We start from the raw sequence: 20,624 nt of genomic DNA on the forward strand, positions 1-20,624 counted from the left end.
CAACTTGACCACAAATGCGAGCCTAGTGTACCGAGCCACAGGACTCTGGTCCTTGGTGATGCCCTGCAAGGTGATCTCAGAGAACACAAATGTCGCTCCACAGCGTCCCGAGTTGCTGATCTAAGCAAAGCATGTTGATGAACTCGGGCTCCGGCTTCTCTGGGTGCAGACGGGCATAGAAAAGGACGTGGAGGATGCGGGAGCCATTTAGCGGACAGGACGCTGTAGAGCCCGCTGCTGTTCAGTCCAGACAACGGGAGGGGGAGAGAGGGAGCCGCCGTGGCTCCAAACAGGTGGGCAGCTGGAGGAGAGTCACTCTGCTCTCAGCTGGGGGCAGTTTGTGGAGGAAGGGAGGTCTCAGGAGCTGGTAGAATGATTTCAGGAGACAGCTTGACGAGATGGGACAGGGCAGGATTCCAGGCTCAGGGACTCCTGCCCTGAACGAAGGAAATCTTGAAGGAGGGAAGATGCTTAGCTGAAGGGGCAGTGGGAAAAATTCCAAAGAAGGAAAAGGAGGACTTAGCAGAGCTGCTTAGATTCTCAGCATGTAGGAGATCCTCACCCACTCAACACAATCACTGTTTCCCCATCTTTGCTGAAAACGTAATTACTTTGTTACATTGCTCGGGCATTTATGCTTTGTTTTTTAAGAATAATACTGTGCCCACATAGGTCGCCTCATTCTTAATGGAATGTTAAAGAATGAGACATGATTCATCAAAGAATGCCCGGAATAGAGAGAAAATGGATCAGAACCCAGGGAACATAACTCCATTGTTTGAAAATTTTAAAAATGTGTTTGGGGGGGGGCGCCCACGGAATAATTCTTATTTCCTGAGACACTAAGCATTGGGAATTTCCTTTTACAAGGAGGAGAATAAGCAATATCTTCAAGGAAGGAACATAGAACCGTCAGAGATTTTAGGGCGCTTTAAATAGATACTGTGGAATTATCCCTTAAAAATGCTGTAGGAATGTTGACGCCTACCAATAGTGTGTGAGACTGGCTATTTCCCAATGTCCTGCCCAGGAGTAGAAGTTATCAGTACTTATGACATCATGGGCCAAGAGCTGGTGCCGTGTTTTATCCTGACCTTCTCTGATCGTGAGGACGAGTTCTATCCTAAATCAAAATCACCATCTAGACTGAAATCTCTCTCATCTATCTTGACCACTTGTAACTCTTCTGTGAATTGCCTGTTCAATCCCTTTGTCCATTTTTCTCCTGGGTTCTTTGTCATTTATTATTTTGCAGAAGTTCTTTGTATATTAGGGACACAAGATTCGTGCAAAAGAATGCTCACACCATTGTACCCTGGGCTGCATTCAGTAGAACTACCTTTCTTTTTAAATGTTTATTTTATATTGAAATAGAGTTGATTAACAATGTTGTGTTAGTTTCAGGTGTACAGCAAAGTGATTCCATTATACATGTACATGTATCTATTCTTTTTCAAATTCTTTTCTCATTTAGGTTATTGAGTTTTGAGCAGAGTTCCCTGTGCCCTATAGTAGGTCCTTGTTGGTTATCTATTTTAAATATAGCAGTGTGTACATGTCAATCCCAAACTCCCAGTCTGGCCCTCCCCCCATCCTTCCCCCCCGTAACTGTAAATTTGTTCTTTAAGTCTGTGAGTCCAGAACTGCTTTGCTTTCTTTTTTTTTTACTAAATTTTATTTATTTATTTTTGGCTGCGTTGGGTCTTTGTTGCTGCACGTGGGCTTCCCCCAGTTGTGGTGAGCGGGGGCTACTCTTCGTTGCAGTGCACGGGCCTCTCACTGCAGCAGCCTCTCCTGCTGCGGAGCACAGGCTCCAGGCGCGTGGGCTTCAGCAGTTGCGGTGCATGGGCTCAGTAGCTGTGGCTCATGGGCTCTAGAGCACAGGGTCAGTAGTTGTGGCGCACGGGCCTGGTTGCTCCGCAGCACATGGGATCTTCCCGGACCAGGGAATGAACCCGCGTCCCCTGCATTGGCAGGCGGATTCTTAACCACGGCGCCACCAGGGAAGCCCTTGGAACTGCTTTTCTTAATTTGCCAATTTAACAGTCTAAAAAGGCCATTTCAATGTTTGTGTCTATATTTGTTCGCTTATTAATGAGATTAAACATTTTTCATATGTTTATTAGAAATTTACATTTCTTTTGCAAATATCCCCTTGCCCATTTTTGGGGGGGAGGTGCTGACAGTGTCTTTCTTACTGGTTTGTAGGATATGAACCCAGGGCCTATTATTTGTGGTAAATAATTTGTCATTCAAATTTTAGGTACTTAGGTGTCCGTGAGCTTTGTTCGCAGGGGGACTTCTGGGTCTGTGGACAGACTGGGGAGAAGGTGTATGTTTCAACACTGGCTGTATTCTCCTTAAATTTGCAAATCAAACACAATTCACCATTCTGACGATTAATTTCCTTTTGAAGAACACCCAGTCTGGTCTATATAAGAAATGGTATTTCTTCTTGTAACGTGGCTTTGACCATGTACCATATAACATAGTAACTCTGGCCTTCTTGTGCGAAAGGTACATTTGCTTGTATTTATTACCATTGAGCTGATGAATTACAATGCCTCTGCCTTCTCCTCTGTCCACAGGAGCTGGGGGCTAGGGCAGGGTGGGCAGGGAGTAGGGATCGGCAAGTAGAAAGCAGAATAACCCCCTGCGGGGCAGGCAGGGAAGAGGCGTGAACTTGGCCTCAGATGCCGTCAGCATCTTGTTCCCTTTGTCTCTGCCTCTTGCTGACTTCTGACTTCTGTCCTCGTCTCATTCTCTCCCTTGGTTGGTTGGCCTTCTTCATGTGTCAGACAACATCTTGAACTTTTAGCCCCTGGAAAGAGGGAGACTCTGTTCTCTTTTCATTGCATCCTGCAGAAAGCACTCTCTTGAGGGCCCAGTTTGGGTCAGGAGGAGGGATATGCCAGAAAAAGTAGAGGATGTCCAAGCAGATGAGAATTTCAGAGAAACAGCTCATTATTTTTTAGTTATAAGTATCTCCCCAAAGTTGCATGGGCTATACTTATACTACAGAGTTATTAATTGATTTTCTAAGATTCAAGTTTAACAGGACATCCTGTATCTTTATTTGCCGAGTTTGGCAACTCTAGTCAGGAGTCTGCTTCTGGAACAGTCAGCTCAGAGCCAGGGAGCTGGGGCTCTGTCCACCCTCATGTCGGTTACCAGCGTCCAGTGGGCATGTCCTCGCTGCTGCCCACTTGCCAGTGGTGGGGTGTGGTGTTCCCTAGACAACCCAGTGGGTGTCTGCCACACCCACCCTACCTCGACCGGCTGTCTCTCTGTGCGGCTGGCCTTTCTGCCAGCTCCCTCCCGTGACTCTGACTGCCTGACCGCACCCCTTCTCACTAGCACTGTGCTCTGTCATTCGCTGTCACTGTTAACCCTCTCGGTCTCTGGTCCCCATGATGTGATGTAAGCCACATGAAGAGCAGGGTCTGTGAGTGTGTAGGGGGGGCTTCTTTAACGCCCCCTGACATTTCCTTATGGTGCCAATGCACACCTGGTTGTAATGAATTCAGCCCAAGGTCCCTGAATCTGGGACATCATTTTCCTGCCATCTCTGTCCCCGGGACACCAACCTTACAGGAGACCCAGCACTTCTCCCCGGAGGCCACGTCTCAGCACTTACAACCTGCTCACAAGGACGCGTGTGTGCTTGCCCTTTCTACTTCTCCAGCTGTGGCCTGTGCGGACACACACTTAGCTTTGGCACTTTCCATCCCAGACAGGTCACCACCAAGCGTCACGCGCATGCAGGGGCTCAGCCCTAGATGTGGGTAGCTAGTGTGTCAAGGTGACCCCACCAGCATGAGAATCCTGTCAGGACCATCAGAGACAGGCATGAGCTCATCCAGGGAAGCTGGACCCAGGATGCTCCAGGGTGGCCTGTTAACAGATGCTCCCACAGGGCGAGGTATCCAGGCCCCCTCCCCATGCTCTCCTCCACTCCCCGCGGCTAGCTCGTGCTGACTCTCCTCGCTTCCCTTCCTTTGCGAGAGCACTTACTATATATCAGGTACCTCGCGTACTTTTTCTTTCATTTTACAACCCCACAGCATAGCCATTTGTGTTTAAAAGCGAAGCCATTAGGAAATGAGAAACATTAAGGAAGCCCAGCCAGAGTGCGCGCAGTGGGCTTTGACCCCAGGTCTTTGGGCGGCAAAGTCTGCATGTGGAAGCACCGTGGGGTGCCAGCCCTCCACAGATGCAGGGCAGGGTACCGGGGGTGGGTGGGGAGGGCAGAGCTTCGGGGGTCGGGTGTCCTGGGCAGGACTGCGCGGCCCGACTTGGCACCGCCTGTGCTGCCTCTTCCCATCCACGCCAGCACACCCCCCAATCCGGCAAGTCACCGCCTGTCTTCACGCTGTCCTTTGTTTTTCATTCATTACGCTGTAGGTTCACTGCCGCATCCCCACATCCAGGGAGGCATCTTGACTTTGCAAACCAAACATGTCCCCGCTTGCTCTGGAAGACGGGCCGTCTGGAGAGGTTTGCCGCAGACTGCTGCGCTCCTCACGGCTCAGGGGCTCTTGGCAACTGCGGTCCCAGAGGTGGCACTCCCTGCCGGGGAGGAACCTCGGCTTCTCCCTGACCTCCGTCTTCTTTTTCCCTCACCGTCTGTCTTGGAATCCCTCTCCCATTTGCATCGAGGGTCTTGTCCTGCCTACCTCAGGATGCCCCCACCCTGGGCAGGGCAGAAAGCAGTGTGGCTTGGAGGAGGTAGGGGACAGACAGGCAGTGCAGGGTGGGCCATGTTCCCGCCTCAGGCCTCACTCATCCCAGCCTGAGCCTCCCCGGAATCACCGAAGGGCCGTAGGCTGGCAATTCCTCAGCTCCCAGTGGCCAGTTACATCAGCCAATAAATACAGGTGGGGAAGAGCAGAGGTTCCTTCCCCGGCCCCTTTCTAGAACCTTCCTTGAACCACACGATTCCAATCCGCAGCTGCAGCTGGGAGTGTGTTTCAGGGACTTCATTTCAGACAACAGCCCCTCCTTGCTCAGCTCCAAACTGCATTCTGCATCTCTGTCTCTCTCTCTCTCTCTCTCTCTGGGTCCCTCGGTCATCCTCTTTCCAGGCTTCAAAAAGGGGAAGGGTTTGGGAAGCAAATCCAAACTCTGATTTTGTGTAGGGAGAAGACTTTCACATGAAGAAATAAAAGAATATGCATTAATAGCTCAGAAAACCATGGTAATATTTAATTAACCTTTTGGAATGGCTTCTCTGCAAATCTGCACGTGTCAGCTCATCTTCCGAACAGAGGGACTGTGTGTACCTCTGCCAAAATCAACATGCTGGGTCCGTGCTTTTCTTCTGTGGGGATTTCACAAGGGGGTGGGGTGGGGAGTAAGATGCCCCCCTGCCCCTCCCCCCCCCAAATCCGTTGTTTTACTTTAAAAATTCATGCGATCCAGCTGCCCCTCGTCAGGGCTGGATGTGGCCTGCGGTGCTGCACAGCTGAGGACCCCAAGTCACAGCCTGGCTCTCTCTCCTGTCATTGCAGCAGACAGGCCGCGGGCTCCTAGGGGAGTGCGGGTCAGGTCTGATGACAGCAGAAATCAACTCCTCGCACTTGGGGCTCTCGAGCATCGTGCATGTCCACAGGACAAAGGGAATTCAACTCATCTGCAAGTGTCAACGCTCTGGCTCTTTTAGTGATCTTTTTCTTTTAAAGGTGGGTGTGCCCCTCTCATGGTGTGACATGAGGCATCATGTCATCCAGGGAGCACTGGGGTTGGCTCATTAAAATATCACCTGGTTGAAGTAAATCGGTGTGGATGGGATTGTTTAAGGTATTCCCCCTCGTGGAGCTGGTGTGTCAGGCTGAGCACACTTGTTACTCTCCCATCACGGGCTAAATGGAAACACTCTCTTTCTTGCTCTGCACCCCCCATACCTGCTTTAATGAGCAGGTCTCACAATGTAATTAGAAGCCTGGGTTGATGGGTGGGTAACTAATATATTTCATTTTCCATTATCAACAGCAGTAGCAGAAAGAATTGGGAAGGGGGATATTTTGCTCTTTGGGACTTCCAGAAATTAAAGAGTGTGCACATCAAGAAAATGGATGTGGAACAGTTGATTTGTATCCATCGGTGAAGCAATAAGATGCATTTTGAAATGTTAAAAAGATTGCTATAACTTATTTTTTAAAAAACGGCTTTTTGCTGGTTGCTTTTATTTGTTTTGAACCATCAAGGAAAAAAGTTTTGGGGATTTTAAGAAACATGGCAAATCTGCCCAGCTTTGGGTAGAAAGGTTCAGAGCCCATGAAGACTTGATCAAGGGGGAAGATACACAGGTGATCAGATGAAGCAATTATTTGATTGCTAAGCTCTCTCCTTTCCTGATTGGAAGGACATAGCACAGTTGGGTACAACAATTCAAAATGAGCTTATCTCTGTCACTCTAGCAAGATCAAAAGATGTAGGGATCAAGAAATTAGGCTTGACTATTTACAAGAGCCAAGACATGGAAGCAACCTAAATGTCCGTCAACAGATGAATGGATAAAGAAGACGTGGCACATATATACAGTGGAATATTACTCAGCCATGAAAAGTGAAATAATACCATTTGCAGCAACATGGATGGACCTGGAGATTATCATACTAAGTGAAGCAAGTCAGATAGAGAAAGGCAAATACCATATGATATCACGTGTGGGATCTAAAATATGATACAAATGAACTTACTTACAAAACAGAAACAGACTCACAGACATAGAAAACAAACTTATGGTCACCAAAGGGGAAAGGGGGAGAGGAATAAATCGGGAATTTGGGATTAACAGATACACACTACTGTATATAAAACAGAAAAACAACAAGGACCTAGTGTATAGCCCAGGGAATGGTATTCAATATCTTGTGATAACCTATAATGGAAAAGAATCTGAAAAAGAATATATATATATTCTTTGCTGTACACCAGCACACTTTGCTGTATACCAGAAACTAGCACAACGTTTGTAAATCAACTATACATCAATTAAAAAATAAAATAAAAACACAAATAGTAGAATACTAAAAATAAAACAAGAAAATTATGTTCGAATGTGTGAGATCTTCCCTGAGATGATGAGGACAGTGCCTTTCCAGAAGAAAAAGTAGCTCATCAGTGAGGGTCCCCGCGTGGAGCAAGATGTGACCATCAGTGACTCACTTCACAACAGCAAGAGGATGAGAGCATCTCAGTGACCATAATGAGCCAGAAGTGTTACAAATATCACATCTTCTGGTAACAATTGCTGGGTCAAGAGCCAAGGACTTTTTAGTCCCTAAAAGCGTGGAAGGTAATAGGAAGTAAGCTTTCCTGGAGCAAAAAGAAAATTCACGGTTTGTTTACCAGCCTACACTTAGAGACTGCTTAGCGTATTCAGCTTGTTTCTCAGCATGTTACATGCCTTATCTCATTCGATCCACGTAACAAACCTATGAGGTATTTACTGGTGAGTTAGCCTGACTTTACAGGTGGGGCTTCTGAGGCACAGAAGGGTTAAGAAACTTGCCCAGGGTCACACAGGAGCTACTGATCTGAGTAACAGTTGAAGAGCCGAGTTGAAGAGGAAGGTATCCATTATATCCACTGGTCGATATTTTTTAAACGGCTTTCTCTGTTCTATCTTGTCTTCATTGTGTTTAGTAATCGGCCTCGGCTGCTCAGCCTGACTTTCACAGACTCTGGTAGTGCTCAGTGTCTCCAACGTCAGGCTCTTCTGAGAAGCCAGCCCCACTCCTGCATCCACCCCAGGATGTGAGGCAGAAACAGGGACAGATCTTAGATTTCGGGGAGAGCATATCCCACTCAGGGACAAAACCCAGCCAAACTGAGAAATGAGAGTGAGGAGAGCAAGGGGTTCTGTGTGTGTGTGTGTAATATCCCCTCCCCCTCCCCCTCCCCCTCCCCTCCCCTCCCCTCCCCCTCCCCTCCCCTCCCCTCCCCTCCTCTCTCCCCTCCCCTCCCCTCCTCTCCCCCTCCCCTCCCCTTCCCCTCCCCTCCCCTCCCCCTCCCCTCCCCTTCCCCTCCCCTCCTCTCCCCCTCCCCTCCCCTCCTCTCCCCCTCCCCTCCCCTCCTCTCCCCCTCCCCTCCCCTCCTCTCCCCCTCCCCTCCCCTCCCCTCCCCCTCCCCTCCCCTCCCCTCCCCCTCCCCTCCCCTCCCTCCCCTCCCCTCCCCTCCCCTCCCCTCCCCTCCCCTCCCCTCCCCTCCCCCTCCCCTCCCCTCCCCTCCCCTCCCCTCCCCCCCCCTCCCTCCCCCTCCCCTCCCCTCCCTCCCCCTCCCCTCCCTCCCTCCCCTCCCCCTCCCCCCTCCCCCTGACAAGGGAAGCTCAGCTTCAGGAGGGAATTAGAAAGGGAGGCAGGATGGCAAACCAACAGGGACACTTACTGGTAGACAAATGAGCACGGCTGCCATACTGGACTTTCACCATGTGGCCCAGTGCTCCATCAACCACTTTAGTCTGCAGACTTGAGTGCATGTAAGTAACTTCAGTAGTCCTAGAGAACTGGGAAGGACCTTAACACAGGACCTGGGAGAAGGACCTGATTTCTAGCCTGGGCATGTTTCAGCCATCCAGAGTTCACACACAATATGGCGAGCTGGGCAATTTCTCAATGAGGAATAGCACATGGATGTAATACTATGGGGTCCTGCAACCCAAAGTGTCTTATGTATGGGCCACGAACGCAAAAGTGGCTTCATTCATCTCTCAGGAGGTTGATTTGGGGCCAGGGAGTAGCCTGTTCACCAAGGGCTCTTTCTGACGTTGAAAACCAGAGGCCACCAAAGGACAATGTGAGTAGCAAAGTCATCGGTGACTGCGGATGGTGGAACTCACCACCACACCAAGGGAATTCTTTGGTGTCCCACGTATTCAAGCCTGTTAATTCCCCGAGCTGCTAAACGATCACATTTAGTGATTAGCACTCTTGGAAAATCTAAGTTGACTCCCAAGACGTGGAGGAAGAAAACTGTATGTGCATACAGAACAGTGGAGACTCTATGTGTGTGTGTGTGTGTGTGTGTGTGTGTGTGTGTGCGCGCGTGCGCGCGCGCATTTGTGCAGGCAAGTGGTGAGAAGCTGAGGGTTTGAGCAGTTTTCCGAGATTCCCCAGAATATGGAAGGCTTGTGATGCATATGCGAGAGCTGACAAGTACACCAGAAGGTGAGGAAATGGCTGGAAGCAACGCTAATGCCACTCCATCTGGAAAGAGGGATACTGTTTAGTACGTCTGGAAAGCATTATTTCTGCAAATAGCTCAACCTCTATCAACTTTCAGGCAGGGATCCCGATCTGCTGCCAAAGTGAGATCTCCCTGACGGCTCTGTGGTGGGAGCAGCTGAGCGAATGAATGGACAGCAGAAAGCAGGAACTCTGCGGAGATGGCGGCCGTGAAGGTACCACACGGCAAGCACCTGCCTCTCTCCAAAAGCACAGCCGGGGCTTCACATCACATTAGGCCAGGGCTGTGCTCGGGGAGGGCTGAGCCTGGTGGGATTTCTGGGCTCAGCAGCCATCTCCCACAATTTCTCACCATTTCTGGGCTCAGAAAAGCCCCCAGTGTAGTTAGCCAAATGGCTTTCCTGCATTGATTTTGATACCCCTGGGTATCTTGGAGGAAATTAAGTCCATGTGTTTCTGATTCCGTTGCCATTAGCACATGAAAACGCTGTTTTGTGAGACTTATGGGATGCCGTGGGTGCCTTCGCACGGTGCTGCTAAATGCCGTAAAACCGTGTAGCCAGACACGAAGGCGCAAGAAGCCGGGTGCGTTCTGTTGCCGCCATTTCCCTGCCTCTCCAGAAGGCAATGTGTTTTTGCATCCTTTCTGAGTGTAGCACAACACGTTTTCTCATGCCTGTTAACCATCTATCATCTCCAATTTGAATGAAGCCTTATTTGTGTGGATGATGAGAAATTGAACTTAACCACTAAGAGCTGGACAGGATTCCTACTAAAGCAGCCACCAGACTAGTACTGGTCTCCAAGTCCATGGGCAGAAAGGCTGGCGAAAATGCACCCCCAGAGAGGCCTGCTCAGGCTCTGGTCTGCAACCCTGAAAAGCAGTAAGTATGTGCTGGTGGGGAGAAAGTGGGAGAGTCCTGGTCTGCAAGCACGAGAGAAGGGCCCTGCGGCTTTCCGTCTCTGAACTTCCTCCATGATAATCATCTGGTCAAATGCCATGGGTTTAGGGCCCTCTCTAGGCCTGGCATTCTGTGATTAAAAACTGGCCCCTGTTTGCCCTTAGTTATCATATTCATTGCCTGATTTCATGTATTAAATCCTTAGTGTGTTCAATTCAATATTGAGGACACAATGATGAAAAGCGTGCTTTTGCCTTTGGAGGGAGGAGAAAGGGGCGGGGACTAATTTGTCGAGCACTGGCTATGAGTCAGACCTAGCACTAGGGGCTTTATTTGCCAATCTCATGTGATCTTCACAAGAATACTCTAAAGCAGGCATTATTGGCCCCATTTTGTAGATGGAATTGCAGGAAGGATGAGGAAGATTAGATAATTCGCTCAAGGACACAGTTTGTAAATGGAGGAGTTGGGAGATACAGTCTCTTATCTCTGACACCAAAGCTCTTGTTATTTTCTCTCCTCCTTACTGTTTCTTGCAGTTTAATGTGATCAATGTTAATACTGTGATCAGATGTATAAAATGTAATATTTTATACCTGGAATCACAGAGGAGGGAGTCCCTAATTCCATTGAGGAAGTAATAGGAGATTTCACTTGAGAAGATATTTGTGTTGGGTTTTGAAGGATGAGCAGGAGTTGGCCAAGTGGAGATGGAACACGGGTTGGGGAATGGCAGAGGGAATGGTGTGTGCAAAGATACAGGGTGAAAAGGAGAGCAAGGTGTTTCGGGTACTGAAAATATAACACTCAACTCATTTCTGCAACAATGATGAATGTTTAAACTGCTGAAACGGTTCTGGTCATATTTCTCCTGTGGACCCACTTAAATCTTGAGTGTGCATTTTCTTATCAGAAAGATAAGACCTCCGGTCTTCTTCGACTTCCAGTCCAGGCTCATTACTTCACCTATTGGGCTAGGCAGGATGCCATCTTTGAGAGCAGATGACTTCTCTTCAAGTGCTGGGGTTGGCTTTGACTTGAGTCAGGCTTGACGAACTCTTGGTGCAGAAGGGGTTCCCTAAATTTTTCTCCACTTACGTTATCCTCAAAGATGCTTTGCTCTTCACTTGCAACGGAGAAAGTTGAAAGCACAGCTGGTGGCAATTTTGCTTTGAATTTAGAGGTTGTGGAGCAAACGGGAAATTTCACGCTGCAGCCGTGGGGGAGGTCCACCGAGCTTTAGTAACTTACACGGTGTGTCCACAACCTGCTTCCCATGAAATTGCCTATCAGCTCAGGGGAGCAACTGGAGAGTGGCCATTGAGCTGCTTGTCTAGAAGGCTCTCTGGATTTTATAACTAGGCTGACTCCAGCACTTCATAAAACCACATTCTCCTGTGCTTGGACAGGTCGAACTTGGCCTGTACCCCCTTCCCACAGTCCCTTTGCTTTCTGAAGCAGTGTAATCGGCGGTCCACGAAGAGTGGTCTGATCCCATCATAAGGATTTCAGGAGGTCTCTCAACGTCTGGCAAGGGGTGTGCTGTGCTCCTGACTGAACACACTTGCTTACCTTGATCTAGAATTTAACCTGTGGCTGGAGTGCCTTTGGTGATGTGTCTGTGCTTTTAATAACGTCTAAACCGATCCTTTGGGTGCTGGTGTCAGCCAGTTGTGAGAATCCAGCCCTCCATTTAGACCTAGGGGACCTACTTCTAGTCCAGAATCTTGCCCTAAAAAATAAACTTCATCGTCTGTCAAGTGAAGAGTTCAGACTAGATAATTGCCAAGGACTGTCCAGCTCTCAAATGCCCCACATTTCTCTTGTTCTAGCTGTGCCAGAGGTTGAGAACCACTGCTTCCTCTCAAGGACAGGCTCACTCTCCCAGTATCATTCTGAAGCCGGTTGCAGGTCCCACAGCCCCATTGTGCCTTTCCCTCTTTGCTCCATTCAAACAAATCTTCATGTCCTTGGCTGTCTCTCAGAAGGATACTTTTCCCAAACATATCCTCACCCACATGGACATGAAACTCTCTGGAACCGTCTCCGTGGTCCTCGCATAACCCTCCAGTTGCACCTTCCAAACAGAATGCCAGTGTGGGCTTGACTACACTGCGGCTGTGTGGCTGGCTGGGTGTGGACGGTCAGGTTCTGCCCTTCCAAACCTTTCGCGAGAGCTAAGCCACGTCGGGGAGCTTGCAGCCCGCTCTCTCCTCCAGTGGGCATCGTTGGGAGTATGGGCAGCGTTAAATATGTTACAAGCATGGCGGCTAACAACGACTGTCCTGGACCCATTCCCCTCCTGGCTCGTGCAGAGAGAGACCGGTCAGGTGGTGTGGAAATGTTGTTGGCAGGAAGCATCACTCCCTCGATTTGGGAATGAAGGACCATAAATTGTGGCTGCCTTCCAAACTGCCAATAAATAAGTAAATATAGAGAGTGTTGACATTGGTCTGCCTGCCAAACTCCAGGTTGTTTCTGTCCTCATATTGTGGAGCTATTGAACAGGCTGTTGAGAAGTAGCCTCCGTTCTACTTGGACTCTCTCCTGTTGGAGACCTGTCAGTCGGCTTTCTGGTCCTTCTTGGAGAGTGAGACAATCTGTCCAGCATGAGTTTATTCATAATGATGATCAGCAACGGGGTGAAATGGAGCCATTTCTAAGGCCACAGATACTTAAGCTATAGTTTGGAATAACCGCTGAGCTCCTGAGAGGGTGCTCGTTCAGCGTGCCGTGATCAGGAGAGATGGACTCAATTTCCTCTTGGTCCACAGACTCACAAGGGTTTTCACCTCTGCCTCCTGAGTTAGAGGATTTTGTGCACTGACTGAGTGTGAATTCAGACAAGATGGTGGCCGTGCTCCACGTAAGAAAGGCATTGAGAAGAAGCAGCTAGTTTATGTTCACATGCCTAGTGCTTAACGGGTACCTGTCACGTGAGAGGCACTTAATTAATATTTGTGGCAGCAATGAGTTAATTTGGAGACGCACTGCTTCCTCTCTGCTGCGATCTACGCTCTCAGGCTGTTCCTGATTCTGAATTACTCCAGAGCTGTTCTTCCAGGATGTCTTAAAGCTTAAGATTTGTTTCTTTCAGAGGTTTCTCTTGCTACCTACTCACGTCCAGCCTTCTCCTTTGGGTCTTCGCCACCAGCATCCTGCAGGGCTCCCCATAAAGGTGGTTCCAGCCCACGCTGCACTCATCCTTTTCCTGTCCTGAAGCAAGGAAGGTCTCGAAAGTTTTCAAGGAAAAGGGAAAAAGGAAGGGGAAAGCAGTGAAACAATTTAAAAAGAAAAAAGAAGAGAAGGGAGAAAACACATGCCTACAAATCCCATGTACTTCCTCCCTTCTTTTTCTTTTTTAATTGTTTCACTGCTTCCCTGTTCCTTTTTCCCTTTTCCTTGAACAATTTCAAGACCCTCCCATGACAAACAACTCACAAAATCTAACTGAGAAACTGAGGGAAGAGAAGGCAAAGGAAAGAGAAAGCAAAGAGGAATGAATAGCACAGTAACTTCTCTTTTCTTAACACCCAACGGGGTTTTCTCCCTTGCTGCCTGGTCTCCGGAGCAGAGCCTAGAGCCTTAAAGGGCCATGCACACTTCAATTTTCCACTATTGTTTTGACAGCTGAAGAGCAAAGGAATTAACCCTTTGAATCAAAGTCTTCTGTAGTTTGTTTGGTTACTGCTTTCCTTCAAAGTGTGATTTATCATCAGCCTATTAAGGTATGGTGTGAGGACACACACACACATATTGAACGGTACTGGGTTTTTGACTAGTTTAGAAATTACTGCATTCTTTTCACAGTCTCATGGCATCTGAGCTACCCAAAAGTTCCCATTAATGGTTTTGAGACAAGACTTTCAGGTAATTAGGGAGATTCTAGTTTCCAAGAACGGCTCATCTCTTCAGAACCCCAGTTCCAAAGAATTGTGGATTATTGGTATGCAAAGCTCAAGGGACAGCCTTCAATTGGGGGCTGCTATAGTTTATGGGCAGCTCATGCCACACCATAACAGTAAAGTTACATAAATGTGCCCCTTACCTGTTTCACATTTTAAAGAATATAATAAGCATGTTTGTGTCTATAAAGAGACATAAGCCCCATGATTGTTGTGTTTTTTGTCCATTAGGGTCTTGAATATACTTGCACTATTTGTATTTTTAATGGTGCGAAAGTACCCAGAGGGTTAGTGGCAAAGGAAGAGAGTTGTAAAAATGGAATAAATAAATAAATTTGAATTTAAAAACTCTGAGTTTAGTGATGTCTGACTTCCTCTATTCATGCCATCGCTACTCTTGTTGCTTTTTGATTTTTGTTTTGCTTCTTGACTGTTGTTGTTTTCCACCAAAGCTGTCATTTATCGTGAGAACAAGAGCAGCCATGTGTTGATTTTTCTGGATCCTTTTTGGACACTGTCCCAGTGCTAATGAAGGCCCTTCCAAAGTGCTAAAGCGCTGGTGCCAAAATCAGTTATGCTGAAAACAATAGAGGAGAGGGGTACACAGACAGCGTGTGTATCCCCCCATGCATGTGTACACGCCAGGAGATATGTATATATTTTGTGATTTTTGAAGTTGCCTTTATTTATTTATTTATTTTTCACACTCGGAGATATTTGAACCGATACGTGTGTATGTGCACGCAGACACACATGCGTGTTTGTGCGCACAGAACGTGTGCGTTGGAGCTACACGGAGGGGAAGGCGGGGGCTGAACTTTTACCAAAGGACTTGTTTGCGTCTGCTTGCAGAAAATGCTCGTGGATCAAAAGATGAACAGAATCTCTGAGTTTTACGGTGTCCTCATTTGTGGGTTTAGAAGCTATTAGAGATGCATATTCACCAACTTAAAAAAATTTAGACGTGAATGTAAATATTGTTGTAGATCTTATTTGTTTTATTAAGAGATGAGGATCCTACTTCGAGAAGCGCCTAGAAAGCCCTTAGCTTAGGCTCAGCTGCTGTGCTTATACTGAGAAGGTCTCCAACACTGGCCTTGGGGTACTTCTGAGGTGGTGTATTGCCCGAAAAAGGGGGAGATTTTGTTACTGGGCTCTCTCTCCCCTCCATACATTTCCCCCTGCCTTTTTCCCAACGTGTAATTATTCTTTCCTCGATTTGTTTACAGGGCTTGGAGATGGGGACAGAGTTCTCTGGCGACCATGCAACTGAGCAATCGCCCTAAAGAGGAGCATTTAGAAGCTATAAAACCTAAATGCCCTGCCATGCATCATCACACTGCAGTTATTCAAATTTAGTAAATTAAATTAAATAATCTCAAATTACTTGATTTCGGGGCTTTAAACATTCATCTCTATGGTGCCCAGTAGTCAATTTCCTTTATTATTATTGTTCATCAAGTAGAATTTATGTTTTTGATGAATCAAAATCCTTGCTCGTTTCGCCGGCCCAAGCCGAGTAGGCTGTGTCGGAGGCTCGGTGCGCCATCTACCGGCCGGTTCGGGCACGACCGCCGTCTCCGGAGCTCCGGGAGCGGCGCCGAAGGCCGGTGTGGCCGCTTCGCACTCGTCACTGTAAACATCCTAGGCAGGACCGAGCTCTCAGCGAGTGTGTTAACTGCTCCCTTGGGCTTTGCCGTTGTGGGTCAACTTGAAGTCGCGGGGACAACCCAGGGAGATTTGCTGTCGAGGCCGGAGGAGGGTTTTCTGTTCCCGCTGCAAAGCCAGCACGGTTTGGTCTGCTAGCAGCTCTGCTGCTCCCATTCTTCTTTATTAAAGGCCAGATGATCTAATCAAACTGCTGTTTACCCGGCTGATCTGGGAAGCCATTCCTTCATTACCAAACGCCAGTCTCTGCTCTTGCACGACACTGTTTATAGAGAACATTGATGCACAGAGACGGTGACTGCCGATATGCCAAGAGCATGATTTCCCAGATAAAGACAACGCTGAATCTTGCCATGTGCGATGTTTTAAAAAGTATTTTATTCCCAGGGAAATTTTTTCCCTTCAACACTCTAAGACAGAGTCGAATTCTGGCGTGGTCAGGGCAACTGCAAACCATCCATTGTTGTAGAGGTTGGTTTAAACTGTGTTCAATGTAGTCATCCCGTTTAGCAAATAAACAACCATCAAGTGATAATTCTGTGTGTTTTAGGAGGGAAATCCCTTCAAAGCAGCGTTAACATGTTCCTTACTTCAAACTTCTCTGACACCTTTGCTTAATCTACGTTGCTTCACTAAAGTTCCGTAAATGTGCCACTCACGTGCTTTCACAGTTTTTTAAGAACATAGTAATCCACATGTCCCAATGAGGGTCCCAAGCAGAGGACTCAGAGTAGGTATTTATGTGCGAGCCTTCTAATTTGTCAGCCACCTCCTTTCCCAGTCAAATGGTTCAACATAGCAACAGATGGTGTTCTGGGCTTTTTTTTGCTGAGTTTGGGATGGTCTATTTTGTGCTTTCTCAGGGAGATTTTCACTGTTATTAATCAATTCAAATGAGATGCTAGAACCGCCTCTTAAAAGTTAAGTTCACCTCACCAAGCCCCACAGTTCAGAGAATGTTTTTCTCATCCTCCAAAGGAACTCTCCTTCCCTCTCCTTAAAAGGAAGCCTCTCTCCCTACAGCACCATTCCCCACAGTTTCCAAGCATTTTCTTCAGATGTTTGTACAGGAAAGAAGTGTAAGGAAGCAGTTGCCGAGTTGGGAACAAAAGCACATAATTTATAGTTCTTCTGCACGTGTGAAGTTACAGATCTCTGGAGATTGTGCGACCACTTTTATTTTCCAGGCAAGCGTCAAAACTAAGTAACAGCCTTCACTTGGTTCAAGAAAAGCAGACGGAACGGTGCTAGATGGGTTTGTTACTGAGCTTGCATTTAATGCAGAAAACCCCATTCTTAAAGGACGCAGGGCCTGAGAGCCTCCCTCCTTGCTACTCAGAAGAAAAATCAAAGACTCTTTGGTCGGGTCGTTAACGTTCAAGGTGGAATCACCTTTGCTTCATCTGATGACTGAAGGCAAACTCTTCTAAGTGTCTGGACCGTGCACTTCACGTTGTGTTGGTAGTATTACCAGGAGGATCCATTTGGGGACAGTTATGTCACGGTCCTGCTTTCGTGCAAGTTCCCCAAGGCTTCTCCAACCAGCCAGCACGCAGTCCGTGTGCCGTGGCCTGGAGTCACCCTCTTGCATCCTGGTCTACCTGCCTTAGCATTATGGCTTTCTAGCTCCTGTCTAATATAATAATTTGTTTCATGGGTTTTTTCCTCTACTGAATATAAAGGAGTTGGCAAAGAAACACGGGTATGAATTAGCTCCCCCAAACTCAGTCTTTAATCTGTTTGGCTTATTCTTTTATGGAGAAAACCAGAAACAAAGTGTCTAAAGGTTGTGCTATCTGACACCAGATTCCCTGTAGGAAGGAGGTATGGGCTGAATTGTGTCCCCTCCAAATTCACGTGTTGAAATTCTAACCCCCTAGTACCTCAATATGTGGCCTTATTTGGAGACAGCGTCTGTACAGAGGTAATCAAGTTAAATGAGGTCATTAGGGCGGGCCCTCATCCAATATGGCTGGTGTCCTTATAAGAAGGGAAGATTAGGACACAGACACACACAGAGGGAAGACCACGTGAGGACACAGAAGATGGCCATTTACACACCAAGGGGAAAGGCGCTTCTCTCAGGGCCCCCAGAAGGAACTAATTCTGCTGACACCTTGATCTCATATTTCTCACCTCCAGAACTGTGAGACGATACATTTCTGCTGTTTCCTAGTCTATGATTCTTCGTGACGGCAACCCTTGCAAACTCACACAGAAGGTGAGAAAGTTAATGCAGCTGTCGGTATATTCTGGTATTCCAAAACGACTTCTCTTATTTCGAAGAGTGGGAGGCTTATCTTCCCTGCGGGGAAATTGGTGTGTGATGGTGGTGGTGGTGGTGGTGGTGGCGGCGGTGGTGGCGGTGGTGGTGGTGGCGGTGGCGGCGGTGGCGGCGGCGGTGGTGGTGATGGTGGTGGTGGTGGCGGTGGCGGTGGTGGTGGTGATGATGGTGGTGGTGATGGTGGTGGTGGGGAGTGTGTGTGTGTGTGCGCGTGTGTGTGTGGAGGGGGGTTGACAGTTCACTAAACGAGGCCTCAGGAGGTCTCCAGCCTGGCCCTGACCTAACCGCTGAATCCTGGGTAAAGCATAACATAGCACTGAAGTCTGTGCGGCATTACTGTCGTGTGCACAGTGTGGTTACTAGTGCATGTAGCTGTCTTCTATTTCGCTTCACACATCTGGACACAAAAAAATTTTTCACGCTGACAGATCAGGCACTTCAAAACATAGTGCTTTATGCACCTTTTTTGCAGACCCTTAATATGATTTTGAACAGAGTTAAGCTCTATGGACCCGCAAACTGCATGCTAAGGTACCGTGGTCCCTCGGTATCCGAGGGGGATTGATTCCAGGACCCCTCATGGATGCCAGAATCTGAGGATGCCCAAATCCCTTATATAAAACGGCGTAGTGTTCAAATATAACCTGCGCACACCCTCCCGTATACGTTAAATCATCTCTAGGTTACTTGTAATACCTAATACAGTGTAAATGCTATGTAAATAGTTGACAGCACGGCAAATTCAAGTTTGGCTTTTTGGAATTTTCTGGAATTGTTTTTGAATACTTTCCATCTACTGTTGGTTGAATTTGCAGATGCAGGACCGGGGTATACAAATGGCTGACTGTCCTGATGTGCCCGTGTGTGGTGTCCAGACAGAAGGCTCAGGTGAGAGCTTTTGCTGGTGCTCTGAAAGGTGAGGCCTCTTCCATAAATACTCCTTAGGGACTTGCCTGGTTCATCTTTTCCGTTTTTCATCGATGCAGCTGTTTTTCCCAGGGAGTACTTGGTCAGAGGCTTAGTTCTTTGCTGGACGCCGTGGGCGTTGAGTTTATCCTATACGGGGTTTGTAGTAACCTTCCAGAAGCTAACTTGTCTTGGTATCTGTAGAACACGACGAGCACAGCCACCACTCGGTACACGTGTTGAATTCGGGTTAGTGTCAGCAGATATGAGGAAACAACTACAACTGTAGGCTGGATTTGGTTTTTCTTTTCATGTTAGTAAATAAACATTTCAAAACCAAGTCCGATCATGAGAATTCAATTTCACTCAAGAGTGTAGAGCATTTTTGGACATCCCTGGCGGTCTGGCGGTTAAGACTCTGCGCTTCCACTGCAGGGGGCGAGGGTTTGATCCCTGGTCGGGGAACTAAGATCCCGCATGCCCCATGGTGCAGACAAAAAAAAAAAGAGAGTGTAGAGCATTTTTATTTTTATTTTCTTTAGTGCACCTCACTACATAACATTGACTTATTAAAGACGTCCTGAAGTGTTTTTTTGTGGAAAAGTGGATACAACTCAAAATGTTTCTTAAAAGGGATGGGAAGGTAGTGGACAAGTGGAGCAAAGAAACACCTTTCAAGTGGGCTTTTACTAAAATTCAGGAGAGTCTTCTTTTTTAAATCAAATATTGTTACTAGTGTCCCTTTAAGAACCTGTGAGGTGACTAATGGATACAGGTGATGGTGACAGCCTTAAATAAACCTCCAGTAATAAACAAATCTTGCAGAGTTTTTGTAAGATTACCACCATCCCATGCCTGGTCCAATAGGGCAAGGAATGCAGGAAGGAAATGAACGTGATCATATCCATCACACCGTCATGCCCACGGGCGAGACAATGTTTCAAGGAGACTCACCCTGTCTCCCAATAAAAGCCAACAAGGCTGTGCGTTAATATGGATCTTGTACTTTACAAAAAACTATTCCCTTCCCTGCCTTACGTTGTGTTTTACACACACACGCACACACACAAACTATGGAATTAAAAAGGATTCGGTAGACATTAGGCATCTGCTCTAGGGGTTTGGAAATTGGATACTAAGCGGGGCTAATCAAATGTCAAAAGTTGGAGTGGAATGAATAAAATAGGTAAAATGAGTGTCTAACTCAAGATTCTATGTGTGTCACCTTTGCTTTGGGTCCGTATCACCACATAAATTTATAGTTTGACCCACTTAAAAATAACTCTCTTTTGCTGTTGAGATCTTTAAGGTCAAGTTCAAAAAGTGTCAGCACCACCATGATTTACCATTTTGCGTTTCTTTCCTGAATATTTTCTCTAGTGTTGTTGTGTTTGTCTCTCTGCGCATTCCCATTTGCACCAGAGAACTGATGGGCTGTGTGTTTAGAATATCCAGTGTCTGGTTGGAATATGACAAATATCTGCGTGGTTGTCCATTTTTCACTTGGCATCGGCATGTTTGAGGTGATACACTAAATATGCTCATATGAAGTCATCTGACTTACAGTATCGTTCCCCTCGAAGTCATCTGATTCTAACGTTCACATTCTAAAACACGATTTTGGTTAGCGGTGAATCAACCATTCTGTGATGAGCAGTCAAGAGAATATTTTCGGGGTATAATAGAAAAGTATTGATGGGCTAAGCTGCGAGCACAAGATGACACCTTTAAAAACAATTTTTTTTTGGCTGCGTTGTCTCTTCGTTGCAGT

General features: G+C 47.3%; 1 long non-coding RNA gene across 1 annotated transcript in view; it reads left to right on the forward strand.

Moving 5' to 3' along the window:
* The window catches only part of LOC117203316 (uncharacterized), an 83,887-nt gene extending 64,271 nt beyond the window's left edge, over nucleotides 1-19,616 (forward strand). Inside the window, exons 4-5 of the long non-coding RNA XR_007472950.1 lie at nucleotides 17,806-17,884; nucleotides 18,763-19,616. This is a non-coding gene — a long non-coding RNA (uncharacterized LOC117203316). The remainder of the gene's footprint in view (nucleotides 1-17,805; nucleotides 17,885-18,762) is intronic.
* The last annotated feature ends 1,008 nt before the right edge of the window (nucleotides 19,617-20,624 follow it).

Source organism: Orcinus orca, chromosome 17, assembly GCF_937001465.1.
Source record: "Orcinus orca chromosome 17, mOrcOrc1.1, whole genome shotgun sequence".
NCBI lineage: Eukaryota > Metazoa > Chordata > Mammalia > Artiodactyla > Delphinidae > Orcinus > Orcinus orca.